Source organism: Thunnus maccoyii, chromosome 18 (genome assembly GCF_910596095.1).
Source record: "Thunnus maccoyii chromosome 18, fThuMac1.1, whole genome shotgun sequence".
Classification (NCBI taxonomy): domain Eukaryota; kingdom Metazoa; phylum Chordata; class Actinopteri; order Scombriformes; family Scombridae; genus Thunnus; species Thunnus maccoyii.
Genome location: NC_056550.1, coordinates 10103494 through 10116217, shown reverse-complemented (window position 1 = coordinate 10116217; position 12724 = coordinate 10103494). Strand labels below are relative to the sequence as shown.

The 12724-nt window shown below is 38.8% G+C and overlaps 1 protein-coding gene across 2 annotated transcripts in view; it reads right to left on the bottom strand.

Annotated features, from left to right (window-relative positions):
• emp2 (epithelial membrane protein 2) overlaps positions 1 to 12018 on the bottom strand; it is a 29279-nt gene extending 17261 nt beyond the window's left edge. Inside the window, exons 1-2 of one of the 2 annotated variants that reach the window (XM_042392693.1) lie at positions 11968 to 12018; positions 3136 to 3198 (exon numbers count right to left, since the gene is read on the bottom strand). The gene's annotated coding sequence lies outside the window, so the exon portion shown is untranslated. Of the gene's footprint in view, positions 1 to 3135; positions 3199 to 3293; positions 3311 to 11967 lie in introns of those variants that run through there. The other variant, XM_042392692.1, reaches the window with a different exon arrangement.
• Between the last annotated feature and the right edge of the window lie 706 nt (positions 12019 to 12724).

Sequence of the window (12724 nt, the reverse complement as noted above, 5' to 3'; positions counted from 1 at the left end):
CCTCCCATTAAGGCTTGCCATATGCAAATAACTGATAACTGAAAAATCAACATTTAGCTGAAACCTCAACGATTATTGGGGGGTTTTCTTACATAATGACCTCAGGATATCAGGTATTTTGTTTGTCCTCTGTGCTCGGTGGTCCAAGGTGACCATTGTGACGGGATGGGATTCTTTAGTGGGGTAAGAAGGAAATGATTTGTTAGGGCACGCACGAGGTAATGAAGAGGGCATTGTCAGGGCTTGTTATGCAGCACATAATTCTTTGCATTTTACCGGCAGCAACAACACGGGACTGCCTGCTGGAAAGATTGGGACTCACCCAGCCTGTTGTAGACAGTTATGAAACTATACTTTTGGAGTAAATGTGAGCTTGCAAGTACATTTAATTACATTTTAGGCATTAACTGATCACTTTCATGTCTGCAAGGGGAAGGGTGAGAGTGGCACAGCACCTCAGCGGTTCAAGTGACCCTCTGATGTGACATTAAGCATAGATGTGTCCTAGTTACACAAAAAAAGAACAAGATACTGGTGAATATTGTCAGATTTTCACGATGAAGTCTCCGATGATTTCAAAAAAACAATTATTTGATACTATTTGACTTTTCTTGTAGCAGGAAAGTTATTATGATTCTTTACAAGGCCTCAGGACATCCCATTCCTGTTACTGTGTAAGAACAGCAGGTTACCATGGACAAAAAATCTCGTTAGACAACAAATTGCTCTTAGAATGTTTGCACACTTTCATGTTTGCAAACACACAAGAATCATCACGTAACAAATGCATATTCTTTACAACACACACACACACACACACACTGTGTTGCAGTGGGTGCAGGCAGGAGAGGAATGGATGGAATCTGTTGAGCTGATGATGCCACTTTAACACTTAATACAATAGACTCTCTCTCTCTCTCATCTGCTCTCATTCTCAGACATTGACACACAGGCACCCACTCATTCACTTTTTCCTGCAGTTTGTGTCTCCTATCTACATGTTTGTATAGATTTTTTGTGTTAATTAGAGCTAAAGAGTAGGAAATCTTCATAAAATGGGATTGCAGTTTTTCTGTATCTTGGTGGGTGATGTCTTTCTATAATTTAGAAAACAGTTTAAAACATATCCGGGATTTTTATGTTTTGGGGGGGTTTTTTTTGGCAGAATGGCATCGTAAAAATGGATATCTCTGCACCATTATTGTGTTTTTTACTTGGTGCATCACTTGTGGCTCAACCTGCTGCACACTTGTTCATTTCAACATCACATCAGTGCACATAACAGCACACATACACACGTAGGCCCATAGCTAGTCTCTGTTTTAACAACAAAGCAGTCCCATCATCTTCAACTCCTTAGGCAATTGACCCCACTACCACAGCTCTCACCCAAACATACTTTCACGCACAAACTCATACACAGGAGTGGTGAGAACAGGTTCAACCTCTCTGACGGGTATCAGGTGACCACCATACAGGTAAACATACTGAAAAAATTAGATACAAACACCGTACACTGTCACTGTAGACATATATCAGTTACCTGCTATTGTTATAGACCTATAGGTGAGAACAATAAGGTGCACCCAGTAACCCTCTAATAAGTACAGTTTAGTAGCTCACCTGGGGCAGAAATACATCATTGCTGCCTCATGATATTCTGTGTGTAGTTTCCAACTTAAAGAGATTCCTTTAGAGGCAATAGCTATGTAAAACAGGTAATAGCACAATGACAAAATACAGTCCTGCAGTCAAACTGTTACTGGAGTAAAAAAAAAAGTACATCTTTAAAAAGTTATAGATCTTTATTGGCTGCTACAGATGTGTCCTGCATTATTATGATGTTTCAGCAGCTCGTCCTGCAGTGACACACTGTATTTAAAGCAGCAGCAAGCATGTCGAAAGGGGATTATTAAAGCTGACTTGTCATGTAATGGTGTTATGTGTTTTCATTCAAAAACACATAACATATGCTCATTTGAAGCCACGTAAGATATTTTTCATGTGTTTGATATGGAACTCTTCTAGATTTTCCACAGTTTCGAAGAAATCTCTGTCCATGAAACTTTATACCAGCAGTAACTGGAGCCTTCTGCTGCTGTCTGCTGCATTTCAACTTCTTTCAGCTACAGTAGTTCCTCCTGTGTGACCATTAAATCTAGTCTCCAGCAGTTCTACCACTTGGAAACATGCCAGACACACACACACACACACAAAAGCACACACACAGCCCCACAGCCAGACAGGAAGCACCCCCTCCACCTCCCCTGTTCCTGTTTCTCACAGCATGCATGTGTATGTGTGAGTGGAAGTCTGTGCCCATTCTGTAGAGGCCTGCTACTGTAGGCAATCAGCAGGAGGCAGATTGAACAGCACAGGAGGGAAAAAAACTACACAAAGACATAAGATAGAAGATAGTAGAGGATAGAGACAATATTATTGGAGAGGAAAAAATATACAGAAAATTATACACAGAGAGAGAAGGAAACAGAGATAGTCACCAAGTCAAAAAGATGTGATTGTGGAACAATGCTGGCAGTCAAACTGTTTTCTACACCTCTCTTTCTCACCTCCCTCCCTTCCTCTGCCTCTGGTAGAGGGAATGAGAGGCTCAGGTAGTGATTATAGTAATGCAGATAAACGTGAAAACACTGTTTACTTAAGACATTTTATAATTTTAATTAATTATGCAATGTGCAACACAATATGAAAAATGTTAAGTCTCCTCTTACTCCATTTTTACACTGATATACAGAATATAGCCATAGCAACATCTTTCTGTGTTGTCAGACAGGTGCACGAGTACAAAATATTGGTTTTACGGAGGGTCATAAATAGTTAGAAGTCAGCTTGTTGCCTGTTTGTGAAAGATTTGTCACATACAGCCATACAGGATCAAAACCATCATCTTTAAGTGAAGAGGTTGCTAAAATTAAAAGACCTAAAATTAAGGAATGATGCTCTGAATGATATGTGGAAGGGTGGACAAATGTCTGAGTAACTGAGAAGATACTTAACACTTATTTAAATAAGTGACAAAGTTGAACACATCCATGTTTGCATCAATAGCCTGAAGGAGACACAAGGACACAACGAGCAAACAGAAAGAAGTAAAAAAATTCAGCAGCTACATACCTTCTTTTTCGCTCTCCTTCTCTGTATCCCGGATCCCTGGTGTTGGTATTGAACCAGACCAGTCTGGTAAAGATAAAAGAATCACACACGGTCACACAAAGACATGCTACTTTCCATTGCATTTGCATCCCCAGATTTTCATTAATTTGCTTAAGCACCTGGCCACAGGAGGCAACGTTGGACAGAGAAAAAGAGAATCACAGCACGCTGGAATTAAACTGAAAATCAACTGGGAGTGACGGTAAAATTTGGGTCAGGTCATATCAGGGTTTGTCCCTACCAAAAACACACACACACACATACAAATAAAGAGGGCAGAGCCACCTAGAAAAACCTACGAGTCAACAAGGAAATGACCACTGGCACAAGTACAACACTGATAAGAAGACGGCCATTATGGATCCGTAATCTACACAGACATCCTGGTTTATCATCACTTTCTTTCTTTGTTGGAGAACACACACATGCACAGTTTGATCACCTAATCATGTGCCTCTGTCTAAACCAAAGATTTTGTGATCAGGGGAAGCTTGGTAATTGTGTGTGTGTGTGTGTGTATGTGTGTGTGTGTGTGCGTGTGTGTGTGTGTGTGTGTGTTTCAAAATGCTCATGAGTTTTTTTCAATGATTTAAGGAACTGTTTTAAAAAAAAAGGAAAAAGCAAAAATAACAGAACTATTAGCTGAATTTCAATAAGTATAATCTTTATAATAACAAATACTGGCAGAAAAATTGTGTTAATATCATTTGTGAAAACATTTATACACTTTTTAAATGTCCTTTGTCTATTTTTATTATTATTATTATTTATTCCAGTGCCACTAAGGATTTCTAGTTGCACCTGACTTTACAGCTGAATACATTATATCCCATATTTCAAGATGTCCTCAAACACAGAACGTGCCGTCTGGAAACATCTCTCGAGTTTCAAGTCACATCTGCAAAATGTCAAAAAGATTTTACAATTGAAAAAACAATTAGACAATAAATTCCCCCAAGGTATGTGTTTCTTTGTGTGTGTGTGTGTGTGTGTGTGTGTGTGTGTGTGTGTGTGTGTGTGTGATTCTTGTCAGAGTAAAAGCTCTAATCACATACAGCAGTTTTTGTATTTTTCAGTTGTATGGTAGGAAATACAGTATTTAGCTTTTCTTCTGTCTTGGAAGTGAAAACCTCTACTGCATGAGTGTGTATGTGTGTGTGTGTGTGTGTGTGTGTGTGTGTGCTTGAATACAGTGGAAAACACTTCTATCTGTGTGACCAGAAATAGGCTTCTAGCCCAGCTAATCTTCCTTCCTTTACACAAACACTCGGACACGCGAAAACACACACACACACAACTGGCTTCCCTTCGTTAGAACAAAGATATTTTCATTGTCATCTCACCCGCCCCCCCAACACACACACATACACACACACACACAACATGTTAAACTCGAACAGAGAGAGAACCATCAGGGTTATTCTATTAGTCAGGACAGCTGAGAGGGAGCAGCGACACTGCCCGATCTCCCGTCAGCCAACACATGACCTCTCCTCTCTAATGACCCCTGACCTCTTAAGACACAAGTACGCAAGCTTTCATGCCTTCAGCATTGTGATAGTGGCTGTTTGAAGTGTGAAGGTTTTTGAAGGTCAAAGGTCAACCCACACCATACCAACCCACCGCCATCTCACGTTCACGCACACAAACACTGTAAATGAACACTGCACTGTTCTCTACTTCTCTACAACTTCTCAAAAAAGGTCACTAACTGTACAATTTACTAATATCTGGAATGACTGGAATGATTTTTTAAACAATGGCTTTTTCTTAATTATGAACACAGAGCAGCGTACAGAGCATCTTGCACATGTTGTAAATATTAATCCACATATATCGACCACAGCAGCATTCTGAGGTTGAGCTGCGACACGAAGGGATGAGGTTGAACACGGCAGCCATAGAGGGTTATCCCTGGTTTTAGCTGTTTGAGGTAAAGAGGGGCTGTTTGATGAGTGTGGTCATGGGAGCAGGGTGGTGTATGTGGTCAATGGTTGGAGTTGCGTGCTGGTGAGTCAGAGGCATGGGGGAAGGAGGCATGAAGTTGATGTCTAGGATTCCTTTGGCTGCAGCCTGACCAGAATAACTGTGAGAAGCATCTGAAATTCTTTTTCCACTTGCAGAGGCATCATGTCTCTTCAACTTGAGGGGGTAAGCTACTTGGTTCCTTCTAGCTAGAAAGCACTACATAGTAGCAACAGAGCTAGTAGAGTGTGAAAGTTTTGTAGAATCACTACTACTTGCAGTTGTGTTAACTTTAACACAAGAACTTCCCTATTCAGAGTGATTTTAGTATGTGTGGTTTTTAATTATCACCCACAAGTACAGTAATTAACATTTATGTTAGCTTGTTGTCCTTTGCTATTATTAGTAGCTAAATTACAGTTTTTTATAAAAACAAATTTGCAGCATTGAAATGCATCCAACAAAACAGAGGATGGACATAAGGATGTGTTTTACCAAGAGTCAAGACTAAATAGTGTCAGTAAAAAACAGTAATTACATGTTTGTGAATTTAAATCCTTTTTTGTAACATTTTCTTGTTCAATATTGCTATTAAATCTAAAATAGTGTTAATAAGTGTTATTCAGTTATAGTTCTAGATACTGATGGGCGGGGTGGGGCGGTTTGACCATAAACAAAGAAGCCACAGCAGACAATTATTGGTAATACCTCGGTTTGTTGTGAACATTAACATATGCATTGTGTGTGTGTGTGTGTGTGTGTGTGTGTGTGTGTTGTGTGTGTGTGTGCTGTCTATTCCTCAACTATATTTTTGAAGAGATGCTGCACTTATCATTTTAACATGAATCATGTTCTGTTTTGCTCACAGGGCATTTCAATAATTCCAAAAGAAAAAAAGAAGACTTGCCAAGAAGTGACAGTTTCTTCTTGCCTTTATAGAGCATTTTGTAATGTGTGGCAGCAGACTGGATCTTGTGAGGGGACCCAGGTGAGTCTCCCAGCAGTGCTAGTAGTGTGTGTGGGAAGCTGGTGAGGGATCACGTCCTTGTCACTGCTTTGATGACTCCTGGTTGGACGATGGGACAGGTGTGTGGAGGGAGGTGGGATCTCTTGTACGTGCATTACTCTCTCCTATACAATAGTTATATTTTTTGGGAAATACATTTATTTTCTTTCTTGTCGAGAGTTAGATGAAAAGACACCATTCTCATTACTTTAGGATAAATATGAGGCTAAAGCTACCAGCTTCGCAAGACTGGAAACAAAGAGAAACGTCCAGCTCTGTCAGACTCTTTAGGCATTGTCTGTGTTTCTCTTCCTCATTTCTTTTTCTTGAAAAAAACATACAGATTAAAATAAGAAATCCATCCCAAGTATGATCTAAGTGGATGACTAATACAGATTTTCATCTGTTGTCGCTCAGGAAGTGTCCACACAAACACACACATCATGAAAAAAAATGCATACACATACATGTACACAATGTGTTCCTTATAATGGTGAGCAATGATTTTGCATAACGTATATTAAATGTGTGTGGGCATGTGCTACTTTGCATTTTCGTTTGGTGGGTACAGAACAAAACATTCCTATTTCTGAACTACAAAGTGAACCTTAAACAAAGGGGAAAAGTCTTGTTACAACAGGTGAACCTTCCTGAAATTAAACTGAAATGTCAAACACAAATCTCAATATCTCTGTCATTCTCTGCAGACACAGACATATTGTGTGGCTAGACACTGGTGCGTAGGCCAACAAGGTGCAGTTAAAACAGTTAAAATAGTCTCCAAGGGGATGACCCGACATGACTGTAGCAGCTGAGAATTTCATAAGATCAAGAGAGGAAGAAAACAGGAGGAATGGGCGGAGGGTATTAGAAAGAAGAAAGGAGTATCAGAGGCAGAAGAGCAATGGAGGAGGAACCCAAACCTTGCAGTAGTGCATGTTAGAAAATCAGACCTGTTTCATTCTTCTGTCAGGGCTGAGGCCCTCTCATTCATTTCAATGAGACCACTGCATCTGCACAGCAGGGTGCTGTTGTAGAGGGCTCAGCCAAAAAAACTAAAGAAAACAGGTTTGTCTTGCCATGCAAATACGTCTAACTGCACATTCAAGACCTTGTACAGACCCAATCCAATGCATTATTGTTTTGTTTTTTATTTCTGCTCTCACAAAAACACATTTTTTTACATGTCTAACATACCTGAGCAACATTTGGAAGTTAAAGCCCAAAGATGATGATGTTTCATAGTTTTCATAGTAAGAATAAGATGGGGAAACCCCTAAAAGTTATTTTAAACTCTCCCTCTCTTAATCTATAAATCTTAATAAAATCAGATGAAATCTCCAAACATTTGGTTTCCTACTGCACTTTTTTCTCAAATGCAGCACATTGCACGCAGCATGTCCAGATCACACCCATCTTTTTTCCATAAACGACTTACTTCCTCTTTCCTCTTCAGTTGTGTGACATCTCTGCCCTGACTCACTCTCACTTTCGGAAAACACGCACACATACACAAAACTCTCTCTGTTAATCCTCATAGAAAAAGTGTGAGTTATGTTAAGGCCGGTGTGCGCGCGTGTGTGTGTGTGGCATTGTTCCCAGTGTGATGACTGCTTGTGCAGCCAAGGCTTAACTTTTGTGCTGAGTAACTCTGACCAAAATCTGACCTGGGTCCATCAGTGTATTGTGTGTGTGTGTGTGTGCGAGTGTGTGTGTGTGTGTGTGTAGACCACTTGCTGAATGGACAGAATGTGTCTGACTTCATGATGAGCTATCTAGTCGACTGCACTTGTGTTTGTGTCTGACAGAGATCTGACAGATGATGTCATTGCTGAAATTCACTGCATGTACACACTCAAAATACTTATATTGTCTACATCAGTTGTAGTTTTAAATATGAGCACAAAATTTTGTTATATTAAAAACAACAAATGCTCACTACTTTACACAAATATACATTTTTCTTTTCTAGGAATGTCAATGTCAATAATGTCAATGTGTGGTTCAGACTGAAATATCTCAACAACTATTGGATGGATTTCAATCAAATTTTGGGACATTTTGAGGAAATAGCCCAATTACTTTTTCTCTTGCACTACCATTAGGTTGGCATTTGTGGTTTTGAGTGAAAAGCCTCAACAACTGTTGGACAGATGGTCATGAAATGGTGTTACACACATACATGTTCCCCTCAGGATGAATTGTAATAAACTTTGGTGATCTCTTAACTCATTCAACCCCAGTTATCAGGTCAAAAAGCTAACTACCATGCAGACGTGAGAGTGATATTGATCTTGTCATGCAACTCTCCACCAGAAAGCTAATAAGAGTAATAAAATGTGGAGCTTTTGTTTGAAGGTGTGTACATTGTAGTGTCAACACTAAACCGCTTCAGGGTTGTGGTTATGTGTTTGAATCTCACCAATCAGGTTCTGGCCATCCATTTACTTTATTCCTATATTCTAAATATACACAGTTCATATGTAATACTGTATGTAAACAGTTACTACCTGCCACAATAGAAGTTTGATTCCTGTTTGGCTCATCCACGCCACAGATGTGCAAGCATGGATAAAAATGGCCACAAGGTGATATATAATTTGTGTTCTCCTTGTCTAAAGATTCAGCTGAGCATTTTACACTGGATAATGTGAGCCTTGAGTGTCTTCTGTCTCTCCTCAAAGAGCTAATTCAACCTTTTTAGCGCTGCCATTAAAGAGTTTGGAGAGGCAGGGGAGAAATAGCGAAGGGGAAAGAGGAAAGATATTATAGCCATTTCACAAACTACTCCCCCAAACGACAGCCTCCAGCTGCACTGTTGTTTTTCTCTGCTTAGATTTTCATATAGCCTCGAGGGATGAATTACACACCTAATGACACTCCTGTCTCTGCTCTCTCTCTCTTTCTCTCTTTCTCTCTCTCTCTCTCTCTCTCTCTATGCTGCACCCCTTGCTCACTATGTCTATGTCTCTGTATGTTTGTCCTGAACTCTCTTCTGATGACTATTTCTATCTCTCACACAATTATATCTTCTCTTTTTCACTCTGGGACTTTTATCTCTTTCTCTATCTCTCCTCTGCATCAGTCACATCTCCTCCTTCAATGTCAACAACCTCATCTGTAACTACAAACTGAAGATTTGACGCCCATGCAGCCGTTATACATCAGACACATTTTGTGGAAAATTACTGTATTACCTTTGTTCTTAAAGTCATTTATAATCTTTGAAATCAAATCAATGAGACAATAAGTTAATCTACAACATACTCGATGTGAAATCAGTGGAGAGTATTGAATAAAGCCTCTTAATGGTTTGTGTGAATAAGAGTTTGACAGTTTAATGCATAGGCCAACACAAAGAAAATATCATATTACACACTCTCAACAGGCCAAACAGGTGGGGGAGGGGAAGGTACATACACACACAAAAATTTGCAGACACTCACACACACACACACACGTTCACACAGAGACACAAGGTTACTTAAATACACAAACATATCAAACACATGTAAAAAAAACTCAGAAATATGTGTGTATACATATGCTGAAGGGTGTTTACTGTAAGACATTTCATCCACAGACACACACACACACACACACACACACGCACACATACACACACACACACATGCACACATAACACACCTCTTTGTTCTCTGATCGCAAAGCCAGATGGATGACACTCTGTCGACCAACCACCTTTTCCCATGATGCCAGTGAGCCAATAAAACAGCTCGGTCACAAGGTTTAAATGTGTTTGAACAGAAACAACTGTAGACTGCAAAGACCTACGTAGCAATATATGCAACACACACCTGTCATGTCAGTGAGAAACAGGAGTGAGAGGTGGAGGAAGATGCAACAAGTGCCGATATTTAAAGATGTTGTGTAAAGCATTTTTAAAAATCAAAGCATCATTATGATGAACTGTTACCTTGGTCTAGTTGACATACATAAATTGTTTAGGAAACAATAAGGTGATACTCATGCCAACTGTATTGTAGATGCTTCCTGTGGATATTACTACCAGTTGCAATTTGAATGCCTTCTGAGGTCCCCCTGAATGACTGAACTTCCAACTCTATTATGTGTTATGTACACAAATGTTCTTACATTAATATGATAATTAAAATAAACATAAACAACATACTTTTACTTTTACTTTTATTACTTTAATTTTATTACTTTGTGCCTGTATAACTTGAGGGTAAAACAAGCACATGTGCACTATATGAAACCATACATTGTCCGAAATCAATTCAGATCTACTAATTTCAGCAGCTTTAATTCAAAGTTGAATTTAAACATGAACAATAATGCAAGTCCCATCTCCCTGTCTCTATCTGTGTGTGTGTGTGTGTGTGTGTGTGTGTGTGTGTGTGTGTGTGTGTATACAATAAGACTGTAACCTTTCCAGGCATAACTGAATCCATAGCACACCCTAGTGAGCACAGTCAGTCACACTGACTTTAGTACTCATCCTTGTTTAAGGATAATAAATGACTTCCTGCTGCTAATTCAGGGTAATAACCATAATAATTGTGTGTTTTGTTTGTTTCTGTGTTTATTTTTCTGTTCCCTTCCCCTCATCTCTCCAAAGGGAGGTCAAAGTTCAGGTCCAGCCACAATACCCCAAGGAACGAGTGAATGCACTCAAAAGTTTATCTGAAGCTAATTTTCAGCAACCAGCGTGTCCACACTGGAGAGAAATCATATACGTGTGACCAGTGTGGGAAAAGTTTCCATCAGTCAGGTATTGTCAAAAAGACACATGGACAGGTATAAAGGAGAAAAAACATACTGGTGTGTGATGAGTAAGAAAACTCATGTTTAATCAAAACACAAGCACGAGGCTGCCAAGTGCGCCAGCCCAATCGAGAATACCCAGACCATTCATGTTTTGTAAAATTGTAAAATATTTTGCAAAATTCCCCCCTTTGCGTTGTAGCAGTGTCTAGTGTTAGGTGGTGGAGCAGAAAAGTCCTTTTTCACAGAGGACATTTTGACATGTCACAGTAGGAAAAGCACAGGTGTAAATAACTAAACTAATGATGGCTGAACTCCATCCAGCTGCTTCAGTTTCGGGGTTTTGCTATTCTGCACGCTGGCTCACTGTCACACTGTCATGACTTACTGAGACACTTGAATAGAACAGAGCCATTGTTAACGTAATCTACACACCTGTGCTTTTTCTACTATGACAAGTCAAAGTGTCTGCTGTGAAAAAGGCCTTTAATGACAAGTTTTTAGTTTTTATAGGAAGTAGGAATATTACATTATGAGATTTTTTTTACAACAATGTAAACACCTCAAACAATGTGTTGCTAGTGAGAATACTGTGACATCTAAAAATGTATTAACTAAGTCCTACCTTAACTGATGAGGTTTAAACAAAGTGAAATCAAACCAAAAAAAAAAAATCTTTCTCATTTAAAACCACAGTGATATGCCTGAAAAGTATGGTTTCTTGGCTTTCATCATGAAGCAAGTTCAACTTCACTAAGCCTAAGTATGGTGTAATTTTTTTTCTATTCACGAAATACGTCCATTTTTCACTGGGCTGCAGTGATTGAATATGAATGCAACAGACTACACTGTGCCAAACACTGTCAGGAACACAATATAAGAATTTTAGTACATTTATTATGCAAATGTAAACTTTCATTCATTATTAGAACTAATTATCTAGATAACTAAATTATCTACTTAGCTGATAGAAGCCATATTTTACAACAGACTACGCAACTAAAAACATTAAAAAAAAAAAAAAAAAACTAAAAAAAAATTTAAAAAATTAAAAACATTCATCATGTACTTACAAGGATTTGGATGGAAAATCCTCTGGGAAATGATTTTGTCCTGTAGCACTGATGTGTAGTAGATGGTAAAAGGTCTACATTTCTCAAAGCTCATTTTTTAACTGAACTGAAGTGAACTGAACTGAAGTTTTACTTAAAATATAATCCTTTGCACAACACTTAAAATAGTTTATGTCAAAGATTGTGGATGAGGTAAATCAGGTTAGGACAGTAGCAGGGATTCGCTCCAGTCCATATCTAAGTCCTACAGTGCCTTTAGCCCTCACTGTCAGTTGGCTTTACAGGTGTTGTTTTGTTTGTTTGTTTGTTTGTTTGTTTTATCTTCTTTTTTTTAAATCTTCTATTTATTTATTTTTTATAAATTGTTTTATGTGTTAGTAACCTACATCATGTGATTGTGGCTCCCCCTGCTGGAAGACACCTGTTATGCCAGTTGTGGTCACCTGAGTCTGCTGATTGTGAAACTGCCAGTACACACGCTGAAGATGGGCGTCTTGCTCGTAACGTCCGTGTGGCAATTTAAAAAGTCAATTTGGAGTGCTGTCCAACGGATCTCTTAAAATACCCTTTTGTCACAGCATACAACAACTAAATTTTCTAAAAAATATATATACATACAAAAAAAAAATATATATAGCCTATTTATACATTTTTGTGTACTTTCAATATACACGTATATAATATTTTTGAAGAATTCCACAAGAACAACTTTGGACATTTTTGCCAGAATTGATTGAACATGGCAACAAAACTAACC